This window comes from Polyergus mexicanus, unplaced genomic scaffold (genome assembly GCF_030449975.1).
Source record: "Polyergus mexicanus isolate NDT 795.1 unplaced genomic scaffold, iyPolMexi1.0 SCAF_25, whole genome shotgun sequence".
Classification (NCBI taxonomy): domain Eukaryota; kingdom Metazoa; phylum Arthropoda; class Insecta; order Hymenoptera; family Formicidae; genus Polyergus; species Polyergus mexicanus.
Window position 1 is genome coordinate 597,339 of NW_027223345.1, and position 9,064 is coordinate 606,402.

The window sequence follows — 9,064 nt, forward strand, 5'->3', positions numbered from 1 at the left end:
TTAATACATAGAATTATATTGTGATTAGATACGGGTAATTTTATAACAGATCAGGTCATAAAACATACACACGCAACATATTGAATTAATCGCCTTGATATTGATTCGTATCGTCAATTTTATGGGATGGATAAAGACAAAAATTTATTTAGGCTGACTGAAGCGTCGGTTAATCAAAATAACATATTCGTAGTAATATGATTAATTATGCACAAATGATATTAATTTTGTTACTCTTATTTTATTGCATGACAATCATTAATTTATATATATTTATATATTTTCTCTCTCTCTCTCTCTCTCTCTCTTTCTCTTTCTCTTTCTATATGTGATGCGCGCATGTACATATATTTTTATATATATTTTATTATACTGGTAAGATTCTCCTATAATTATAAGCTCTGTATTGAAAGACTTATTTTTTATTCTACTTTAAAAAGAAGGATGTAATATATAATCTACTTATCATATAAAAAATTAAGCGGATTATATTTAATCTTTTATATGATCTTTTTCTTATAAAAAGAAAAATTTTTATTTTCATTAAAATTTTTTTCCAATTTTTATCTCTAAATTATTTTTATTCTTCAAAATTTTATTTACTTATATATTTAATAATTGTTATGGCAAAAATATTATGCCTTTATTTTGATTCAAAAATTGCATTCCAAATTTTTTATATATTCAAGAAGCGCAATAGATGATTAATTCCTCGAATGTATTCGCTGAGTGCAAGTAAAATGACGAAATACAGCTAGTCGCCGTTACCAATAAATTAAATCAATTTTAAATTGCTTACTCACGCCTTCCTGGCTTGCCCCTCTTTTCTCCTCCGCTCATCATCGCTGTTCCTTCCGGGCATTCGTATAACACATATCGGCGCAAAGATGATTTCATTACGATCGCGCGATACTACACGACACTCCCGGCATTAATCGTGAATATTTGATTAATTACGAGCGCGCGGCATTTTATATATACAGCACTCTTAATATTAATTGAACGCATATTTTTTACATCGCGGCAGAGAAGTAATGCGAAAATTATAAATTATAAAACTACACGATTCGCGCTCGACACTGGTGACATCTCGCAAATAGCGCACGAACAAAGTCACGAACGAAGAAAATTCAAGAGTCACGCGTCTAACTTCGCGTACTGCCCGCTATGACGATGCTACACCTGTTGCTCCCCACTCTATACTTTTATGCACTTTTATGCCCTCTTCCTATAACAAATAATACCGTTTTAGGGCAATTTTTATCTTGTATTATAACGTAAAATTAAATATACAGATTCATATTAATAATCATACGTTCATCGTTCTATAGATAAAGATCTGTATGCAACGAAATATCCAAAAATACGATCATCGTCGGCTTTGCCGATTGCACGCGCGACAGTCGCCTGTCGAATAAATCTCGCGAAATACGAGTTTCGACGAATCATCGATATACGAACGTTGAATCTATTATGCAATTGACAAATATCGCGATTAGCTGGATTAATCGTATTACTTGCTAACTACACACCTTGCTACGTGGCCTTCGGAGTCGATCCGTTCCGTGCCCGCGATATTCCGTTAATGACGAAAAAGTTCAAGAGCAGCAACTTCTCACCGATAATACGCGAGTCAAATTAAGACGCGACGGTCCGTAGAAACATACATATATACAATATAAATTCAATATTGGACGCGCAATACATTCCGACTGCATAAATTTCGCGAAAATTTATTAAATTACCGATATATCACGGTTTTTTATCGTTTGTTATTCGATTTCGACTCGCGTGCAGTTTCTCTCTCTCTCTCTCTCTTTCAATCAGAAAATTATACTTAAATCAGCGAAAAGTCAGAACGTTTTCTAGAAATAACGACGATATATACGGAACGGCTTGTACACACGACACTACTTGCCGGCTCAAGTCTCGCCGAACGAATGACAACAAAATTACTCTCTCGTATATATACACGTTAACTCGTACACACGTACGTCACAAAAGACGAGCATTGTATGTTTATCAACACGCCTCTCTCGCCGCCACGAAATACTTTTAACACAGTACACAGAGAAACATATATTATATTCTCCCTGTTTTCCTTCACATTAATTTCGATAAATTGAATTATTAACGTATACATTTCACGTTTAGTTTTCCATGTTTAATTTTATTACGATCGTCTAAAATAACCGGAAATCGTTGACGCGACGAGATGATAGAAAATAAACGACATTTTTTATTATCTCCCAGCGTTTTCAATTGCCGATACCATCGGCATAAGAGATGTATTTCGTTCTACCTTTAACTTTAAATATAATTTGTCATTTCCCGATGAAAGAGAGAGAGAGAGAGAGAGAGAGAAGGAGAGAAAGAAAGAGAAAGCGCGCACGCGAAGTAAAATGTCAGATCGAATATTTCAAGCGATGGAAAACTGTGATATATCGGTAATTTAATAAATTTTCGCGAAATTTATGCATTCGGTATGTATTGCGCGTCCAATATTGAATTTAGATTGTATATACGTATGTATCTACGGACCCTCGCGTCTTAATTTGACTCGCGTATTATCGGTGAGAAGTTGCTGCTCTTGAACTTTTTCGTCATTAACGGAATATCGCGGGCACGGAACGGATCGACTCCGAAGGCCACGTAGCAAGGTGTGTAGTTAGCAAGTAATACGATTAATCCAGCTATCGCGATATTTGTCAATTGCATAATAGATTCAGCGTTCGTATATCGATGATTCGTCGAAACTCGTATTTCGCGAGATTTATTCGACAGGAGTCTGTCGCGCGTGCAATCGGCAAAGCCGACGATGATCGTATTTTTGGATATTTCGTTGCATACAGATCTTTATCTATAGAACGATGAACGTATGATTATTAATATGAATCTGTATATTTAATTTTACGTTATAATACAAGATAAAAATTGCCCTAAAACGATATTGTTTGTTATAGGAAGAGGGCATAAAAGTGCATAAAAGTATAGAGTGGGGAGCAACAGGTGTAGCATCGTCATAGAGGGCAGTACGCGAAGTTAGACGCGTGACTCTTGAATTTCCTTCGTTCGTGACTTTGTTCGTGCGCTATTTGCGAGATGTCACCAGTGTCGAGCGCGGATCGTGTAGTTTCATAATTTATAATTTTCGCATTACTTCTCTCTGCCGTGATGTAAAAAGTATGTGCGAGTAATATCGGGAGTGCCGTCTAAAGCGCTCGTAATTAATCGAATATTCGCGATTAATGCAGAGAGCGTCGTTTAAAGTATCGCGCGTCATATTGTATTAGTGTGCGATTGTAACGAAATCATTTTTGCAGGGGTACGTGTGACGTGAATGCCGCGAAGGAGCTGCGACGACGAAACAGTGGTGAGAAGGGGAGCAGGGCAAAAAGGGGGAGCGAGAGCAACAGCGGAGCAATTCCGTGAGTAAGGAATTTAAAACTGATTTAATTTATCGAAGGCGATTTTTATTTGCGACGACAATATTTGCAGTGGGCAAATGAATTTGGGGAATTAATCTATTCTTTCTTGCATATATAGAAAGTTTAGAATGCAATTTATGAAACATAATATAGGTATAATATTTATACGATATGAAAAATTAAGAATATGAATAAATTATAATAAAATTTAGAGAATGAATATATAAATCCATGAAAATATCTTTAATAATAATTATTTTATTGTAATATTTATTTTTTTAAATTCTTTAGAAAATTATCTTACAATTATATTTTTTCAATTATAGCAACTAAATTAATAATTTTATATTTTATATTTTGCCCGTTTACTACAATTTTTAAAATAATCAATTTATTACATTTTAAAATATCACTAATTTATTTTTTCATTAATCAAACAAAATATATGTATATTATTTTGAAATTCAAAAAAAAAAAAAAAATATTTTAAATAACATAACTTTTGAATTATTTTATTGTATTAATTTCTATTTTTATTTAAATTTTTCTCTCTTTAATTTTTACCTATAAATAATTATAAAAAGAGAAGAAATTTTTAATATTAATTAAATATCACAATTTAAGTGAACATTTGAATAGAAAATACAACCTCTATGTATACATTTGTATTTAGATCGTTTAGATTGTATTTATGATCGGTTATGTTGCGGAAAAATGTATTTATATTTTAGGAATGTGTTGGTAAAACGTATTTCACTTATCGATAATGATGAGCTCACATATATCATTACATCGCTATCGTGCGAATCTAACTTTTGCACAGATTCCTGTCGAAAGGAGTCCTCCTTATGTATATGTGATACATCTGGGTTAGATGTATAACAGTATCTTTAAGAGACATTTTTTTATTTTTCCTTTGTTCTTATATGTGGAATCAAATATTATATATCACATCGTATTCCGAATAATCAGAACGACTATTATCTATGGGAATAATCATATTATATTTTGTATATACAATATTGTTTGGAGAAACATTATAAATTATAAAAAAAAAAAAAAAAAAACTAAATATATATTAAATATAATTAATATAATAATAAAAAAAAAAAAAGAAAAAAAAATGAAGAATGGTACAAAGATAGCTACATCCAATTTTTTATGTGTATAAAACTTTTAATATATTTAACGCATATGTATTTTATATATTTAAGTTGTGGGATATCGTTAAATGTTGAGTATTTCATTCAAAATTGATCTATTATCGAAACACTCTTTTTTTCAGACTTGAATTATTTTTGTAAACATCGCGTACTTCAGGGCAGGTGTCGGCGGTGCTGGGCGGGCGCTTGTTTACAAACCGGCGCGGAAAGCTTGATAAGACGCGAGTGGGAAGATACGATATATTCATGAGGTTGATAAGTCGACTCGCACACATAGACGAGCACGCATCGCATTTACGAGCGCCTAGAACAAACATATAGCAGCTGGCATTTCTCGGATAATTGGTCGTACCGCGCGTAAGTAACGTAACAGAGATAATGGAAGGAACGGCAATCGTGGCCGCGGATTGTAACAGCGGGTCCATCAACTTTCCCTTCCTCTCCCATCGATTTCCCTTCTCTTTGTCGCTATGCGGGTTGGCGAAGACAGCCGTAGAAACTTGGGGATTTATGGCCCTTGCGGCCTGCGGATTTTCGTTTTGAAATCTCTGCGCTCTCGCGCGACGATGCCCCTCCCTCCGATGGGGGGGGGGGTCTCAATTAATATTTATGGGAATAGCTTCCTAGTTTCGCTAGTCCGCACTCTCCCTCCTACCTCTCTGTCCATGTCTTTCCTTCCAAGTCCTATTTTCAGCTATTTCCTGGGATGGAGGTTGCAGCATTGGTTAAACTCTATGCGGTAAAAAGGATTCGTTGCGACGTTCGCTATCAGTTTTATTCGCGTACTGGGATTCTTCCGAAGTATCGTAACGATACCCACCCATTTTCGTGCGAGTTTCTCGAGTACGGTTTTAGTTTAGCGTATCTCGCACGGGCTTATCCGCGAGTAACACGGATGGTAAGTTAGTCGGAGCTACATAAATAGCGGCTTATCGCGTTCGGGCGGATATTTTTCGACGTACTTGAAAAATGAGCGACCGACCATTCGCACGCGCGTCCCCTTTTCGTAACATTCTCACTCATCTTGGCATTCAAATTTTTTATCGCTACACGTTAGTCCCCTTTCCGCTGCGTAGACAATGAGATTGTATTCCAATGTTCGTGTTACGATTTGACAGGTTTCCCCCGAAGTCGAATATGACGATGAAAGCTATTTTCGGGAGGAATATTTTTCGTATTTTACATTTTTCGAATTCCTATCCTTTTTTTGCTGTTTTCCTTTAAAAATATATTCCAATTTCTTCTCACCGTTCATTATAATAATTGTAAAAAATATTAAATATTCTTGCAAAAGATATAATTTTACCTTACAATGTAATAATTTTAATAAAATCTGATAATTTTGCGATATTTAGAGGTAGAATATCATGCAATATGAAAAAATGTAAAAGCGCGTAAATTCGCGCTTTTAAATTCAGAAAATATAATTCAGCGTTATAAAGGCAGATGTTTCGCGCGCTTCGTTGTACTACTTAAAATTCCCTAAGCAGCTATGGGAGCTTCACGGGATCGAGAGTAAAAGGAACGACGGATAGAAACGGTAGACTAAAAAGTCTTTTCTTTTCACACGATGTAACCAATGTCGAGGCGAGGGTAGGGTCCAGTTATATCACCTCCGTGAAAGCGGGAACGAAAATTCCCTAGGCGGAAATAAAAGTAAATTAAAGCGCACGCGGTTGGTTGTTTAAAATGTAACAGCCAATTATTGCCCTTTCGGTAGTAGCGTATTATTGCTATTTTCCTGGTGATTTTCTTCGGGAAGAACTCTTGCTTTCTTTTCTTTCGATACAATTATTCATTAATCTTTTTCCGTTATAAATAGTATTTTTGTTTGTAAATTTATTTCTGAATTCAAGAAGCGAAAAGGCGTATCATTGTATGGGCGCTTTATATATTTACGCGTTTTACGTATTTACGTATTCTCGATTTGTTCTATTTTTGTAATTGCGTGCTTTTACGTTCGCCTCTATAAAATCGGTCGTGATTTAATTTAAGATGTCTATGGCACGTAAAGAGAAAGCGTCCTTACGAAATTATCATCGGCTTAAAATTTTCCTAATTTCTTAGCGTTTCCTTTGTGAGGATCGTACTTGAACAGGACGTTTCCGCGTGCTTCTTATCTGCAATTTCGTTCCATTCCCTTAGGTGCGCTTTTAAAGCGCATCCAATTCGCTTCTCAAATGAAAAAGTCACCAACTGGAATGCTAAAAGCGTTATTCGCTTTCTAAAAGATACCTAGTTATCCAGGATTAAGCTCGAGTTATGTGCACACATTCAATCATTGTTTGTGCGTTGTGATATCTCTTTGTCAAAAGTTTGAGTGAGGAAATTGTTTTACTCACATTTAATTTACATGTAGAATGTTCGGAGAGTCAAATTGTAAATAATAAATTAAAATTTTCAAATATATTCTTCCATAAATTCAAAGTTGATTTGCTTTAGCGAAAAACGTCAAAAGCAATTGAGTCACAAACGACAGAAATCGTTGCGCTTTTTGTGATAAACGTCAATTATATAATAGTAAATTTACATTTCTCATGGATATTTTTAAAAGCAAAATTTTAATACATTTTTAAAATTGTAGCTCAACGTTTAATATAAAGAGTGAATAATTCATATTTATATCTACTAGTTCGCATACCATACATTAATCGTAAAATAATACCGCAGTTAAAAATCTACTTTAATATACTATTGGTTGTAATTTATATAAACTACAAGATCTCCTTATAAATTATTATACACGATAACTTGAATGCATCGAGCTTATCAAACCATTGCGGTATATCGATCCCAATTAAGCGATTCCAGACGTAGCACCCGTGGGAATAAATCCATTAGAAGGGGAAATTCTCTTTGTGGAAGATCTGTCGATTACATCACTTTGGTCAATTTAATAATTTATAGCCGCATAAGAGCCTCGACGCATTGATACTCAGATTTATGGATCATCAATATTTCAGTTGTATTTTCCAGTTGCGTTTTTTCTTAATCTTGTTTTCGTTCCGCGCCGCTAAGGAAGCTCGAGTGAACCGCGTTTATTTCGAACACGTTGCAGACGACCGCGCCGTCGACATCGTTATCGGTCCTACTCCTATCTCCTTCTAACTTATAGCCTCCCGCCGACGCGCATTAGGAAGATACTGGAGTGGATGAATGTTGGAGCGAATGGCACTCGATGCTGAAGTGGATGGAGGCCTGTGGTATATAAGTCTGCTCCATTAATCAGCCGGCAAACGGTATTTCGCAAGCTGGCTGTTCACTCGCGCGACTCGATTCTCGGGATATTGGCCACCGTACCGCGTAACCTTTCGAAAATTTATGTCGGTCCAAAGCTTCGACGGAGCTTGATCTTCTCGCGATAGTAGATCGTACGTGAAACGCACAGCGATTTCTTTCGCGATTTCCGGTAATCGATGTCTCGGGAGAAAAGCTTGGCAAAAATACAACAATATTCGCGAATAACGGAATAGAATTTGTATACTACAGTAATGATTTTGATTTGTAGATGAGAGTATTTTAGACACAAAGTTGTGACATATGAAATTATTTCGCTTTATCGTTTTTTCTTACAAAGACTTTGGTCGCAAAATATTGTAGGTAAATTCAGTTTATGCATATATATTGGATGATTGCATAAGTTCGTGCCCGATTTTCATAGATGGCATTAAGTTGCTGCATGGCGGAGTTCTATTGTTTTCGTGTGGTAATTGTCGCTTACACCGAATAGATGACGTTGTCTTATGTCAATTTAGCGTCAGACATTGTTCAGATAAGTCCATTTGTGCATAAGAGAAATCATTAAAAATGGAGAACGAAAGGTGCATTTGCGGCATGTAATGCTATATGAATTTCGGAAAGGCGCGAGTGTTGGGATTGCACAAAAAAATATTCAAAGCGTTTATTTGGACCGCGCTCCTGCTCTCCGAACAGTCAAAAAGTGATTTGGCAGATTTCGAAATGGTGATTTTAACATGGAGGATCAACCCCCCTGGCTCTGGACGGCCTTCTGGCATCGATGATGACATTGTGCATGCCTTAGTGGAAAGAAACCCAAGGATTACAACTGAAGATATTGCTGAGAGGCTGAACATCGATAATTCAACCGCTTTTCGTCATTTAAAAAAGCTTGGATACATTTCCAAGCTTGATACGTGGGTGCCGCATCTCCCGACTGAAAGGAATAAGCTGCAGGAAAACTGCAGGAGTCGCAATGGGAAATTCTGCAGCACCCGCCGTATTCTCCAGATATTGCGCCTTCAGATTTTTATCTGGTCCGGTCTTTGCAGAATAGTTTAAATGGCAAGAATCTCAATTGCGAGGAAGCTGTCGAAAACCACCATAGAAACTTTTTTCAAGAAAAACCAAGTTCTTTCTTCAAAAATGGAATCGACAAGCTTATAGATGGTTGGAAAACCATTGTAGAAAAGAATGGAGACCATATAATTGATTAATAAAAGTGTTATCTCTAAA

At 35.7% G+C, this 9,064-nt stretch overlaps 1 protein-coding gene and 1 long non-coding RNA gene across 3 annotated transcripts in view; one reads left to right on the forward strand and one right to left on the reverse strand.

Moving 5' to 3' along the window:
* LOC138943224 (uncharacterized) overlaps nt 1-1,628 on the reverse strand; it is a 57,811-nt gene extending 56,183 nt beyond the window's left edge. The window contains exons 1-2 of one of the 2 annotated variants that reach the window (XM_070313829.1): nt 1,533-1,628; nt 804-1,228 (exon numbers count right to left, since the gene is read on the reverse strand). The gene's annotated coding sequence lies outside the window, so the exon portion shown is untranslated. Of the gene's footprint in view, nt 1-799; nt 1,229-1,532 lie in introns of both variants that reach the window. The other variant, XM_070313828.1, reaches the window with a different exon arrangement.
* Nucleotides 1,629-2,567: 939 nt separating this feature from the next.
* On the forward strand, nt 2,568-5,828 carry LOC138943204 (uncharacterized). Its single transcript, XR_011448424.1, has 3 exons — nt 2,568-2,660; nt 3,324-3,428; nt 4,714-5,828. It is a non-coding gene; the product is annotated as an uncharacterized lncRNA (long non-coding RNA).
* Nucleotides 5,829-9,064: the final 3,236 nt, after the last annotated feature.